Raw genomic sequence first — 15,032 nt, forward strand, 5'->3', positions numbered from 1 at the left:
GCGGTGCTTGCCCTGTTCAGTGGTGCATGCCCTGTTCAGCGGTGCTTTGCCATGGCGGTCTCTGGACTGTTCAGCGGTGCTTTGCCATGGCGGTCTCTGGACTGTTCAGCAGTGCTTGCCCTGTTCAGCGGTCTCTGGACTGTTCAGCGGTGCTTTGCCATGGCGGGCTCTGGATTGGGCATTGGTGTGTGGCTTTGACGGTCCCTCATTGCCCAGCGGGGCTGTGGCTGCCGGGGCCCTCCTGGGCAATGCCTATGGCGGTGGTCTTCTGACCAGTGACGATACTTGGGCCCTCCTGGGCAATGACTCTGGCGGTGGTCTCATGACCAGTGACGATACTTGTGCCCTCCTGGGCAATGACTCTGGCGGTGGTCTCATGACCAGTGACGATACTTGTGCCCTCCTGGGCAATGACTCTGGCGGTGGTCTCCTGACCAGTGACGATACTTGTGCCCTCCTGGGCAATGCCTATGGCGGTGGTCTCCTGACCAGTGACGATACTTGGGCCCTCCTGGGCAATGACTCTGGCGGTGGTCTCATGACCAGTGACGATACTTGTGCCCTCCTGGGCAATGACTCTGGCGGTGGTCTCCTGACCAGTGACGATACTTGGGCCCTCCTGGGCAATGACTCTGGCGGTGGTCTCCTGACCAGTGACGATACTTGTGCCCTCCTGGGCAATGCCTATGGCGGTGGTCTCCTGACCAGTGACGATACTTGGGCCCTCCTGGGCAATGACTCTGGCGGTGGTCTCATGACCAGTGACGATACTTGTGCCCTCCTGGGCAATGACTCTGGCGGTGGTCTCCTGACCAGTGACGATACTTGGGCCCTCCTGGGCAATGCCTATGGCGGTGGTCTCCTGACCAGTGACGATACTTGGGCCCTCCTGGGCAATGCCTATGGCGGTGGTCTCCTGACCAGTGACGACGGTGCTGGCGGTGGCGTCCAGGCCGCCGGGAAGGATGCCGCCCTTCTCCGCCGTGATGCTCACACCAGGCTGTGCAGACTTCTTCTGGCCCTTCCCCACCTTTGGAGGAGTCACAGCTGACTCTGCAATCCCCCTGGGACCCCTGTGAGTTGTTTTGCCTCCAGGAGTCTTCAGCCGGTCCCGTCGGCCACTTTCCAACTTCAGAGCATTTTCAGGGGGTGGACTGGCAGTGCCTTGGCTCCGAGTCACACTGCCTGCCCTGGTGGCCGGTGCACTCCACACACCTTGAACACGCACCACTGGTACTGGAGGCTTTTTGGCTGAGGCGCTACGACGGGACTGATAAATTGGAGGGGTGGGGGCAAAAAGGTGTACTTTGCAGAGGGACCGTTTCTGACGAACACTGGGATGGGTAGCTGGAGGGGGTCTGGGAGTGGAGGAAGAGGAGGTGGTTGTAGGAGGTGTCACTTTAGGTGTTTTGGGTGCAGGTTCAGGTACTGGAGGCTGTCGTGAGGTGGATGGATGTTGGGTGTGTGGGTGCCCACGTTTGTGTACTTTGGGAGGGGGCGTCACAGACACACTGGGAGAGGACACAGGGGACGTGTAAATGGGAGTGGGGGTGGTGAGTGCAGGTGAGCGGGGTGTGGTGCTAGGTGTTCTGGTGCGAGTCCTAGTCCCTGTAGATGTAGTGCATGCAGGTGAGAGTGTAGACGACACTGGGAGGGAGGAAGGAGACGATGAGGAGGGGGACACAGTGGAGGCAGTGAATGTTGCTGTGTCTGTATGTGTGTGATGCTTGTGTGAGTGCCTGTGGGATGTGTGGTGCCTATGTTTGCCTGAGCTACTTTTGTGTGTTGAGGTGTGTGCATGCTGGTCTGATGGTGTGCTTGGGATGGGCTGGGGTACAGGGGATTGGGTCTGGGTGGAGGAAGCTGGAGGGAGGAGGCTAGACACAGGGACAATGGCTGCCATCAGTGCTGAGGCCAGAGATTGCAGAGTTCGCTGAAGGGCAGCCTGACCAGAATGAATGCCCTCCAGGAATGTATTACCGTGTTGCAACTCTTGTTCTTTACCCTGGATGGCATTCACAATGGTAGACTGCCCAACAGTGAGTGACCTGAGGAGGTCAATGGCCTCCTCACTGAGGGCAGCAGGGGTGACTGGGGCAGGGCCTGAGGTGCCTGGGGCGAAGGTGATGCCCACCCTCCTGGGTGAGCGGGCACGGGGCGAACGCTGAGGGGCTGCTGGGAGGGCGGTGCTGGTAGGGTAGGTGGCGGCTGTACCTGTAGAAGTGGGGGGCACAGATGGTGCCGCCACCACAAGGGAGCTCCCATCAGCGGACGAGTCCGTGTCGCTGGTTGGTGATCCGGTGCCCGACGTGAAGCTCCCCTCGCCCTCCGTCCCACTGGTGCATTCTGAGTCCATGGTGTGGCCCTCCATGGCCATGTGGGATGCAGCTCCCTCGTGCTCCGGTGCCACTGTACCTCCGCCTGATGATGCTGATGCACAAAAGAACAGGGAGAGCACAAAAAGGGGGGGTGGGGACGACAGAAGAAGGACAGGTTGAGTGCATGGCATACCGCTACCGTTGGCGGACAATACAGACACAGCAGCCACCTGCACTACGCCGTGCTCCTGGCCTCTACAGATGCAATTCCTGGGATCTGGACTACATGGCTATGGTGGACATCTGCACACATGGATGCCACAGGGGCATGTATACCTGTACTTGGCACTCTACTGCGGTGGGGTGGAGTGCCACATGGCCTGCATTACGGAGAGGCCTAGCCTATGGAAGTCGCCATGGCCTAGGGAAACCCACAGCCCTCCTCCCACACCTAGACCCCTCAACTGCGCGCAAAGTCCCCAGAATGATAGTGTACTAACCCCCTTGTGTCTGCTGTGATGCCCTCAAGCGCCCATCCTACTCAGGGTAGGCCACCGCCAGGATCCGGAACATCAGGGGGTTATGGTGCGACGGGCACCCCTCCCACGTTGGGAGGCCATCCCCAGCTGAGCCTCCGCCGTCTTCTTGCTACAGCGGCGAATGTCCTCCCATCTTTTCCGGCAGTGGGTGCCCCGTCTCTGGTGGGCCCCCAGGGTCCGGACTTCCTTGGTGATGGCACGCCAAATGTCCTTCTTCTGGTGGGCGCTGACCTACTTGACATGCACAAGGGAAGAAGAGAAGTCATTACCAACTGCACCGTCGATGTAAGTGTCCCCCTCCATACCCTTGCCATGTGGCACATGCATTCACATGCATTCATGTTCCCTGAACTCTGCCCCCTTCCCTCTTACAACCAGCCCTCTCCACCCAGGCCTAGCTCATACAACGTTCTCCCTGTGTACTTACCTGTTGGTCTGGAGGACCGTAGAGTAGAGTGTACTGGGGGAGGACCCCATCTACTAGTTTCTCCAACTCCTGAGCAGTGAAGGCAGGGGCCCTTTCCCCAGACGCAGCAGCCATCGTCGCTTCCAGACCGAGGTCACAGCAGCACTTGCAGTGTAGGTCCTCTCCTGTCGAAGGTCAGGTATCGAGTGATTGAATAGATAGAAAATGGAGGTGACGTCCGCGGCGGTGCGTATCATCAACGCCGGCGCACTTGTTCATTGGCTCCTGGGACCCATAGGGTCCAATGTTAACCAATGCTGCATTGCGCAGCGGTCTTCCACCGCCTACCGTGACGGTGTGCAACGCCAGCGCAGTTACCTCACAATACCATTGTCCCAGTTTAGAGGTCAGGCAGCCGCCATTTCAGGGGCCCACATGGCTTCATTTACTTCTGCGTCACACATAGCTAGGCCTACACTCAACACACATACAGGAATGGTTTTGTGTTTGGTGTCGTGTTCTGTGTATCTGTGGGTACATACCTGGAAATTTGTTGACTCTGTGGTCGCTGTTGTCAGCTGGGACAATTGAGAAGATGGCGGAATCCTCCGGTGTACCGACCGCTGGTGGACCTGTTGACAATGGAGGAGCGACATTTAATCATCACCTACAGGTTTGACCGTGCCACTATCCAGGAACTATGTACCCAGTTGGAGCCAGACCTGATGTCACCAATCCGCCATCCCACTGGAATCCCCCCTGACGTTCAGGTGCTGTCAGTGCTCCATTTCCTTGCAAGTGGGTCTTTTCAGACAACAGTGGCCATGGCATCAGGGATGTCCCAGCCTATGTTTTCCAACGTGTTGTCCAGAGTGTTGGGTGCCCTGCTGAAACACGTAAGGAGATACATAATTTTTTCCCTGAGGTGGAGGATTTGCCTACAGTGAAAGGTGACTTCTATGCCCTTGGACATATCCCCAACATCATAGGTGCTATTGATGGGACCCATGTAGCTCTGGTCCCCCCCCACAGGAGTGAACAGGTGTACAGGAACCGGAAGAGTTATCATTCCATGAATGTACAGATGGTATGTTTGGCAGACCAGTACATCTCCCAGGTAAATGCTATGTTCCCTGGCTCAGTGCATGACGCCTACATCCTGCGGAATAGCAGCGTCCCTTATATGATGGGTCAACTCCAGAGGCACTGTGTGTGGCTATTAGGGGACTCTGGTTACCTCAACCTGTCCTGGCTACTGACCCCACTGAGGAATCCCAGGACCAGGGCAGAGGAACGCTACAATGAGGCCCATGGGCGGACTAGGAGGGTGATCGAACGCACCTTCGGCCTCCTGAAGGCCAGGTTCAGGTGCCTCCATATGACAGGTGGTTCCCTATTCTACTCACCGAAGAAGGTGTGCCAAATCATCATCGCCTGCTCGATGCTTCACAATCTTGCTTTGCGACGCCAGGTGCCTTTTCTGCAGGAGGATGGTCCAGATGACGGTGTTGTGGCAGCTTGGAGCCTGTGGAGCCTGTGGACAGTGATGAGGAGGAAGCTGAGGAAGAAGACAACGACAACACAGAGTCATTCATACAGCAATATTTCCAGTGACACACAGGTGAGAACATTTTCATTTTTACCATTACATTCACTGTCACACGTCTTCCTCTATCCTGTGTGTAATTTCATAGCATTATTTGGTAACTGAGTTGTACCTTTCCATTAGGGTTTCACAGGTGTGGTTACCAACGTGTGTTATCTGCTTGCATCCTTCAAGGACTTGTGATGTGTGACATAGGTATGTTGGCTTTACAACTAGAAACGCATTTTGACACTGTCATTGATAATACATTTTACCAAATCACAGACTGACTCCAGATTTTTTTGTGGTTCAAGGGTGTTTATTGAAGTGCTCAAAAATTGAGGGGGGTTGTACTATGGTGATGGGGGACGGTGGAGGAATGTCCATGGCAGAGTCCAGTCCATTGGTCACACAGGTACACTGGCCATATGGGCAAAGGAAGTGGAGCTGGGGCAGTTAAAGTATGGACAGGGTAACAAAGTGGGACAGTGGGAGGACAATCAGGGTGGTCTCATTTCCTGGCGGGGTCTTGCCATCTTGCTCTGTCCTGTTCCTGGATCTCAGGGACCGCTTGCGTGGTGGTTGTCCGTCTGCAGAGGGTGGGGTGCTGGTGTGGTGGTCCTGTGGCGGGGCGTCCTGTCCACTAGCGCCGGCGGAGGTGGTGGGCAGTTCATCGTCCATGCTAGTGTCAGGGGCCCCTTGGAGTGCCACGGTGTCCCTCAAGGTCTGCTGTATGTCCTTCAGCACCCCTACGATGGTGCCCAGGGCAGAGCTGATGGTCCTGAGCTCCTCCCTGAACCCCAAATACTGTTCGTCCTGCAGGCGCTGGGTGTCCTGAAACTTGGCCAGGACCGTCGCCATTGTCTCCTGGGAGTGGTGGTATGCTCCCATGATGGAGGATAGGGCCTCGTGGAGAGTGGGTTCCCTTGGCCTGTCCACCCCCTGTCGCACAGCAGCCCTCCCAGTTCCCCTGTGTTCCTGTGCCTCCGTCCCCTGGACCGTGTGCCCACTACCACTGCCCCCAGGTCCCTGTTGTTGTTGGGGTGGTGGGTTATCCTGGGTTCCCTGTAGAGGTGGACACACCGCTGATTGACGTGTCCTAGGTAGGGAGGTATGGGCCCGCTGGGTGGGTGCTGTGCTGGTGTTACCAGAGGGTGGAAGGTCAGTGTTGGGCTGTGCCTGTGCAAGGGGAACCGACTGTCCCGAGGTCCACGATGGTCCGGGCTGGTCATCAGAATCCAGTAGGACAGAGCTGCTATCATCACTGTGGGCCTCTTCTGTGGGTGGAGTGGAGTTGTCTGGACCCTCCGGTGTGGTGACGGTCCTTTGTGATCCTGCAGGGGCATAAGTGCATGATTATTGCATGTGTGTGTGTCATGGTGTGCAATGGGTGGCTCACCGTGTACACCAGTGCAAGCATTCCTGTGGGGGGACTTGTGTGATGATGGTTGGGGGGTGTTCTGGGTATGTGCAGTGAGCATGCTTTGGTGAGGGGTGAACATGCTTAGTTGTGTCAATGAGGGCTTGGTGTTGGGATGTGTGGTTTGTGTTATTAGTACATTAGTGAGGAGTTGGAGTAATAGGGGAGGGTGTGAGGGTGGGGGTGTGTGATAGCATGCAGGTAGGGTGGGGGATATGATAGTTAAGATTTGACTTACCAGTGTCCATTCCTCCACCGACTCCTCCGAGGCCCTCTGGATGCATGATAGTCAAGACTTGCTCCTCCCATGTTGTTAGTTGTGGGGGAGGAGGTAGGGGTCCGCCGCCAGTCCGCTGAACCGCAATGTTGTGCCTGGAGACCGCTGAACGCACCTTCCCCCGTAGGTCGTTCCACCTCTTCCTGATGTCCTCCCGATTTCTTGGATGCTGTCCCACAGCGTTGACCCTGTCCACGATTCTGCGCCATAGCTCCATCTTCCTGGCTATGGATGTGTGCTGCACCTGTGAGCCAAATAGCTGTGGCTCTACCCGTAGGATTTCCTCCACCATGACCCTGAGCTCCTCCTCGGAAAACCGGGGGTGTCTTTGGCGTGACATGGGGTGGTGTAGGTGATGTGTGGGTGGTGTATGTGTTGATGAGTGTGGTGATGTGTAGTGGTGTGTGGTGTTTTGTGCGTGGATGTTGTGTGGGTGATGGTGTTGTGTGCCTCTGTGTGGTGGGGTTGTCTATTCTGTGCTCTCTCTCTGGCCTTCGTCTCTATTTTTTGGTCGTAGGGGTTTGTGGGTGATGTGGGTGTGTGTTTTATATTGTGTTGGGTGTGTGGGAGTGTTGTTTGTGTATCAGGAGTGTGTATTTCGAATTGTCCAATGTGGCGGTGTTTTGGAGATGTGTGTGTATTTTGAACGCGGCAGTGTGTACCACCAATGGAATACCGCGGCTGAAAGACCGCCGCGTGGATTTGTGGGTCGTAATAGCATGGGCATGTTTCTGTTGGCATGGAGGTGGAGGTTTTGTTTTCGCCAGTTTAACACTGACCTTTGTTGTGGCGGACTTGTGTGGGTGTCTGAATTTCGGTGGATTCCAAGATGTGGGTCATAATAGCTGTGGCGGGATTCCGCGGTCGCGGCGGTGTATTGGCGGTCTTCTGCACGGCGGTAAGCGCCTTTTACCGCCAATGTTGTAATGACCCCCTAAGTCTGGAGAAATGGTGTCTCTTCGATGGAACAAGATTGGCACTTCCCGGCAGCCTGCGTCAGCCGGCAGTTCAACCAGCCCACAGCTCCCACCAAGATGTAGTGAAGACCAAACAAAATGGATCCGGAGCAAAGAACGGTTCCCTGATTTAGACCAACTCAAGGAGAGGACTAGTGCCTGAATGCGTAACATGGAAGATAACCAGACAACCTGACCCCATAGCTCCTGTCATCACAGAAGTAGGACCCAGCGTCCCCTGGCATTGTCTAGTGTTGACTTTCATAGTGTCCTTGGTGGCAAGCACATGCTAATAGCCATTAATGACTTCTCATAACTCAAATTAGACTGAGAGTGAGATAGAGGCACCCACATTGGCTGCAGCAGATTATTCCAAGATCAAAAAGGTAATGGACACTCATGGCCTTATAAATGAGATACAAACAGACAAGGGTCTCAATTCAAAGCCATCTGGATTGCTGAAGCCGAGGAAACAAGCATAGAAGGTGTCATCTATGCCTTCCTAAGAGAGTACAGACTGACCACCCCATATGACTATTGGGGTCTTCCCCAGTTATGAGTAAGATGAGCGATGACCAACATAATTTCCCACCACCCATTGTGGGTGGAACACCCAGACACCCAAAGTACTCAGAAGATCGTCAACAACACCACAGCAACTATGCCAGTCGCCAGAGCCAAGCAAAATATTGTAACATCCAATGGGGAGACCAGGTACCAGTGTAGTATCGTCATCAGGAGGGAAGTTCTGCCTCTCATTTGAACCCGACCTATGGGTATTCTCAGCCATTAAATCTACCATGGTCACTGCACATCAAGGAGAGGAAACCATTAGCCTGAACATCTCACACTTCAAAGACTTCAAAGTGCCTCAGAGGACATCCCACCAAGCGGAACTGTTCAGAATCCATTGCAAATGATTAGCCCAACAACTCAACCAAGTACCCTACACCCAGGTCCACAGCGGACAACACTTTTCCAGCATTTAATAGGGCTGATGAACTGCCAAGTTTGAAGAACAACTCCCAATCCAGACAATGCCCCGAAACCTACCAATCATCACAAGACGCAACTCAGCATTACAGGTGGGAAAGGTATCACCTGAGGTCCAGTCCTCATACCAACACAGAGATATAAGAACAAGAATGTGCAAGAATAAAGATATCAGCCAGACATTAATCAAAAACAATCTGGACCTTCATTATACAGACTGATTCAAAAAGATAAATTTACACTTTTGTGTACGCTTATTGGTATTCAAAAGGGATTTACGAAGGCTGACTGAGTCTCCACACATAAAAAAACAGAACAGTCCTATATTTTTATGTGTGGAGACTCCACACTTGTACAAATGCTACTGGTAAATCCCCTTGTGAATACCAAACATTCGTAAACTTACACAAAAGTGTTGTTTACCTTTGTGAATCATGCCCAATGTGTCTATTTGTTTGTGCATCTCCTTTGTTATTTATACCCTGTATGTTTTGTTTAACCACGCCTTTAAAGTTTTGACTACATGACGATGATGTTTTGGTTTATTTCATGGTAAGTGGGGAATGTAGTATTATGGGTTTGAAAATGGTCAACCCCCCCATCACTAATGCAAGGGGGGTTGAGCAACTTTCACTCAACTGTACCACAGCCACGGTTTGGTCGGATGTGTGACATAGTTGAAGTAGTAAGTGGCCAGCCCGTCTAGGTGTAGCTAGGCACTCATCCATACATATTATTTCATTCACTGTGCTCAGCCCAATTGGCCCAAAAAAGGGAACAAATATGTTCTTTGGAAACAAAGAAGACTATAAAAGTGCAAACGCATGTTGCAGAGGATTTGCACCGTACAGATCTCTGGTGTAAACTCAAGTAGAAGCTGCACTCAAGCGAATCGACCTTCAATACTGGACTGAGGCGTGACACAAAAAGTAGAAAGAGAAGCGACTGCGACTAACATGAGCTATTTTAGACTGAGGCCTACATTGAATATGGTCAACTTAAAGAGAATATCACATAAAGTAAATGGCTTTGTGCTGAAGTATAATGTAAACACGAGTGCAAAAGTGTTTCAAAAATAAAATCACAGTCATGCATGTTACATTTTTGCATTGGAAATGCTCCGATTACTTATCAGTAATGTTCATTACTCTTCTCCCTACTCCTCCTCCTTACAGTCATTACTTATGAGGTGGACTGCACCGCCAGCAATTGTTTAATTGTATTGTGCTTTTATGGCAGTGTCTTACCTCAAAATAAAGATTTTTTGAGTTGAGACTAACATTAAAAAGTATGCTTCAAGCAACAATTAGGACCAGACCCAATGTCTAAGAAATCAAATAAAATCACATTAATTCATCAAATAAATCAGAGAATGTTAGGTAGCAGAAAAAGACAACAGAGACAAAAAAATCAGATCAAGAGAAACTCAGGCATTAATGCGTGACTTAAATAAAAAAACATCTCTTAGGCACCGGGAAATATGTAGCAGCATTTCCACCCTTATGTAAATTAATATATACACAGCACATACAAGTCCACGATGTTTCAATCCTATAAAAAGTAATAGCATCATCATCAGCACATTCCAAATCATGCCTGAGATAGTTAAACTCAATAATAAACTGAAAAAGAGAGAGAGAAAGCAAAAGAGAAAAAGAAAAAAGTAACAAAAGTTATTACCTCCCCTGATACTGGGTTTAATCTGATCAATGACTGCAAAACTCAACAACCTCTCATCCCCATTATGTTTATCAAACATATTAAAATGTCCTTTTAATTGCAATACAGATTTTTGTGTTTATTGTCGGATGTGCCCTTGTGGGAAACTGTATGTGGGCAGTACAATACACAAGGCTAAAAAGAGGGTTCTTGAACACATTCAAGCGATTTGTAATTTTGATAGAACATACCCAGTGATAAGGCATTTCCATGATAAACATAATGGGGATGACAGTTTGTTGAGTTTTGCAGTCATTGATCAGGTTAAACCCAGTATCAGGGGAGGTAATAGAGAGAGAACAATGAGGATTTTGGAATCAAAACTGATTATTAGACTCAGCACCCTGAGCCCTGGGGGTTTAAATTCAAGTGAGGAGATGAATGTGCCTTTAGGTTAATTGAAGCTGCTGGACATGTGTATATATATATATTTTTGTCAGTCACTCTAATCATATTCTATTTATCTTCGTGGTGTTTTTATATAAAAAGTTTTTGTGATAGATGTGACAGTGTGGGAGGTGTTTTGATTAGTGGTAGGTAGTAAGAGACACATATTTGCACACATGTATAGGAATTATTTTGAATATTAATATAGGGCTGTCAAGGGATATTTTAATTATCCTTTGATATTTACAGCATTTAAAATATTTAAATATTTAATATTTAATATGGATGTCAGTCAAATGATTATAGTTAATTAGGTCATGGAGAGTAATTGACATTTTAGGAATAGAATGGTATTCAGTGCATATTGTGTTTTCAAAAAATTATTTTGGACTATTTTGGATATTAATAATATTTAATATTTAATATTTAATACCATATATGTAATGAAGGTAGAAAACTGCTCTGGACCATTTGGGTTATTAACAGTATTAATATGTAATATTATTATTTTATATGCAATATGTAAGCTATTTGAATGATTATATAGAGATTTAATGAATTTATGTACAAAGAGAGCAAATAATATGGATAATTTTGTAATTGTAAGATCAACTTTGGTATAGCTTATGGGCCATTCTAGACATTCCAAGATGGTGCTGATATTTGCACACTTGGGCTAGTTGGGTGACCTGATAGTCCTTCTTTTATTTTTTGTCCTTATGTGTATGCTGGGTGTGGTATATAGTGGGTTTGTGAGACACTCTCAATTGTTACGTGATCAAGGCTACGGCTGAAACGCGTTGTTCTGGGAGGAAACATTGGTGAATAAAAGTTTTTTGGACCTCCATTTGGTGTCCAGGAACTCTCTGCATGTAACAGGAGGATTGTTGGCAATAATTTGTGGATGGCTAGGTCCACGCCTGGATCACTACTGAATTAGCAGCCTCGGATGTCTGGCAACGTTGGTGTTTTATATATATGTATATATATATATATATATATATATATATATATATATATATATATATATATACTGGAAGATGCAGGATCACAAGAAAACAACAGCCAGCCAGGGCAAAAATCTGGATCCCAAAGGATACAAAGAGCCACAAGAAAATTTAATATCCAAGAAAGAAGTGACTCAAACAGATGATCTCATTAAAGAACAAAAATATATTTCTACTACAACATTTCAGCTTCCGCCTTCCTCAGGTAGTACAAGATGGTTTGCTCAGTGGCTGCACAGCTGACACTGGTGGATTTTCAAAAAGCATCATGAGTGAAGATTCCAATTGGAATGTGGAATCAATGCAGTCCTGAGAACTCTTCAGATATGCAGAAATCAAGTGGTATTGTCAGTGATGTTCAGTCCATCTGGATGCAGAGATTTTAAACGGTACATCCAGAAATTTTCTCTGATGTCCAGTAGTTCTTCCTTTAAAACATGCTCCACAGGGAAAATCTTCAAATCTGATAGTAAATGGTCCACAAGGTTAAAATGGTTGGCTACAGGCTGGTCAAGTTTCTTGTTAATTATTGCCGATTTGTGGTTCCTGAATCGTGTACGGAGGTCATTCACAGTTTGACCTACATATTGTTTTTTACAGCTTTGACGTTGGCACTGAATCACATAAATAATGCATCTAGAGCGACATGTAAGATGCTGTCTTATTCCATAGGTCCTTTTTGTAACAGAGCTAGTTACTGATGATGTTTGTAAAAGGTATTCACATGTGATGCACCTTTTGGAATCACAGCAATGAACTCCTGCATTTGTTACAGCTTGCTTAAGTTCAGCTCTCACAATGAGTGATCGTAAATTGGGAGCTCTGCGGTAAGCAATGACTGGCGGTTTTGGAAAAAGCTTTTGCAATTTTTCACAAGTAGATAGTAAGGGAAAAGTTGTTTGTATTATATTTCTGTAGTTGGGAGCTGATGGATGATAGTCAACCACAAAAGGGATTCTGTCACTTTTGCTTCTTCTGTTGTTATTCCAAATAAGTGCTTCCCTGGGTAACTGCAAAGACTTGTCAATTTGTTGCAGAATGATATGCAGAGGATAGCCTCGCTTTTTAAATAATCTAACAAGCTCCTGTAGATGGCCTTTACAAGTGTCTTCATTGCTGCAGATCCTCTAGACACCAGGGATAATCTTTTTTTGTTTATTTTTTTAATATGTGGGGAGCGAACCCTGGGGGCAGATCGGCCTAATATCTAATATAATTAGGCCAATCTGCCCCCAGGGGGGGGCAGAAACCACTAGACACCAGGGATTTTTTTTAGACTACGCATAAGGAGAGTGGCCCCTTGGGCAAGGGCCGCTCCCCAAGGGGGCAAAATATTTTAGGCATTTTCTGTCCCCCCGGGGGCAGATCGGCCTATTAGAATTAGGCTGATCTGCCCCCAGGGGGCAGAATCCTCTAGACACCAGGGATATGTATATTTTTCTATTTACTTTATGTTTTTATGTATGGGGAGCGACCCCTTAGGCAAGGGTTGCTCCCGTGGGGGGCAAATTGTATTTAGGCCATTTCTGCCCCCCTTGGGGGAAGATTGGCCTATTTCTATTAGGCCAATCTGCTCCTGGGGGGCAGAAACCACTTAGGCACCAGGGATTGGTGTGTGTATGTGTGTGTTTTGTTTGGAGGGGCAGCCCCTTGGGCAATGGTCGCTCCCCATGGGGTCACAGTACTGTTAGCCACATCTGCCCCCCTTGGGGGCAGATCGGCCTATTTTTGGAAGGCCCATCTGCCTTTCAAGGAGGGCAGAAAGCCTACCAGAGACCAGGGAAGATTTTTATTTCAAAATAAGAGGGTAGGGGTTTGGCCATACCCCTGCCCAAAATAAATGGGGCCAAAGTTGTTCTGCCCACCAGTGGGCAGATTAGGCAATTTCCCCCAGTCCACACCCCGGGGGAGGCAGAAAGTCTACTAGATGCCAGGGAATAAAAATAAATAAATAGTGGAGTGGTGGCAACCATCCAGTATGGGCCTGGTTGTGCCCCCACCCCAATTGAAAGCGTAACAGTCTTTCAGCTCTCCCCCGCACACTAAAACATATTATCCCAAGGCAAGCAAGAGGACGTTTGATTATTTTGAGTTTTGGTTTTACATTTGGGTCATGAGAGCTTGCCCAACTCTCAAAATTATCCCACTTGGAATGGTGAGGGCTGCCTTGTTTGGACTTTGGGCGCTGCCATCTAAAAATCCACAAGACCTAGACACATCTGAAAACTAAACATCTGGGTGTTTCCAGGGTGGTGTGCTTCACATGCACCCGCACCATTTTCTTACCCACAATGCCCTGCAAACCTCCAACCTTGCTGAAAATCACACATTTTTCCCACATTTATGTGATGGAACCTTCCGGAATCTGCAGGAATCCACAAAATTTCTACCATCAAGCATTGTCTCATCTATACCGAATTCTGCTGCACTTGTCAGCCTAAAAATGTTTTTTTTCAAACTGCCCTTTTGGACACGCTTTGGTTTCCCCTCAATTTCGACATGTTTTTGGTTCCTCCCTGTCACAGGCACTTGGCCCACCTACACAATTGAGGTATCATTTTTACCGGGAGACTGAGGGGAATGTTGGGTGGTAGGAAATGTGTACCGGTGCAGTGATCCCACACAGAAATATGGGAAAAATGAGATTTTTTGTAGCTAAATTTGAGGTTTGCTGAGGATTCTGGGTAAGAAAACATTGGGGGATCAAGGCAAGTCACACCTCTCTGGACTCCCTCGGGTGTCTAGTTTTCAGAAATGTCTGGGCTTGGTAGGTTTTCCTTGATGGCTGCTGAGCCCAGGACCAAAAACGCAGGTGCCCCCGCAAAAACAGGTAGTTTTGTATTTGATCATTTTGATGTGTCCAGATAGTGTTTTGGGGTATTTCCTTTTGTGGGCACTAGCCCTACCAACACAAGTGAGGTACCATTATTATCGGGAGACTTGCGGGAACGCTAGGTGGAAGGAAATTTGTGGCTCCTCTCAGATTTCAGAACTTTCTGTCACCGAAATGTGAGGAAAAAGTGTTTTTTTGGCTAAATTTTGAGGTTTGCAAAGAATTCTGTGTAACAGAACCTGGTGAATGCCCCACAAGTCACCCCATCTTGGATTCCCCTAGGTGTCTTGTTTTTAAAAATGCAGCGGTTTTGTAGGTTTCCCTAGATGCCGGCTGAGCTAGAGGCCAAAATCTACAGCTAGGCACTTTGCAAAAAAACGTCAGATTTCAATGTAAAAATGTGATGTGTCCATGTTGCTTTTCCTGTCGCGAGCATTAGGCGTACCCACACAAGTGAGGTACCATTTTTATCAGGAGACTTGGGGGAACACAGAATAGCAAAACAAGTGTTATTGCCCCTTCTCTTTCTCTATTCTCAAAATGGTTTCCTTTGAAATGTAAGACAGTGTGTAAAAAAGATGTCTGTTTGAGA

This window comes from Pleurodeles waltl, chromosome 11 (genome assembly GCF_031143425.1).
Source record: "Pleurodeles waltl isolate 20211129_DDA chromosome 11, aPleWal1.hap1.20221129, whole genome shotgun sequence".
NCBI lineage: Eukaryota > Metazoa > Chordata > Amphibia > Caudata > Salamandridae > Pleurodeles > Pleurodeles waltl.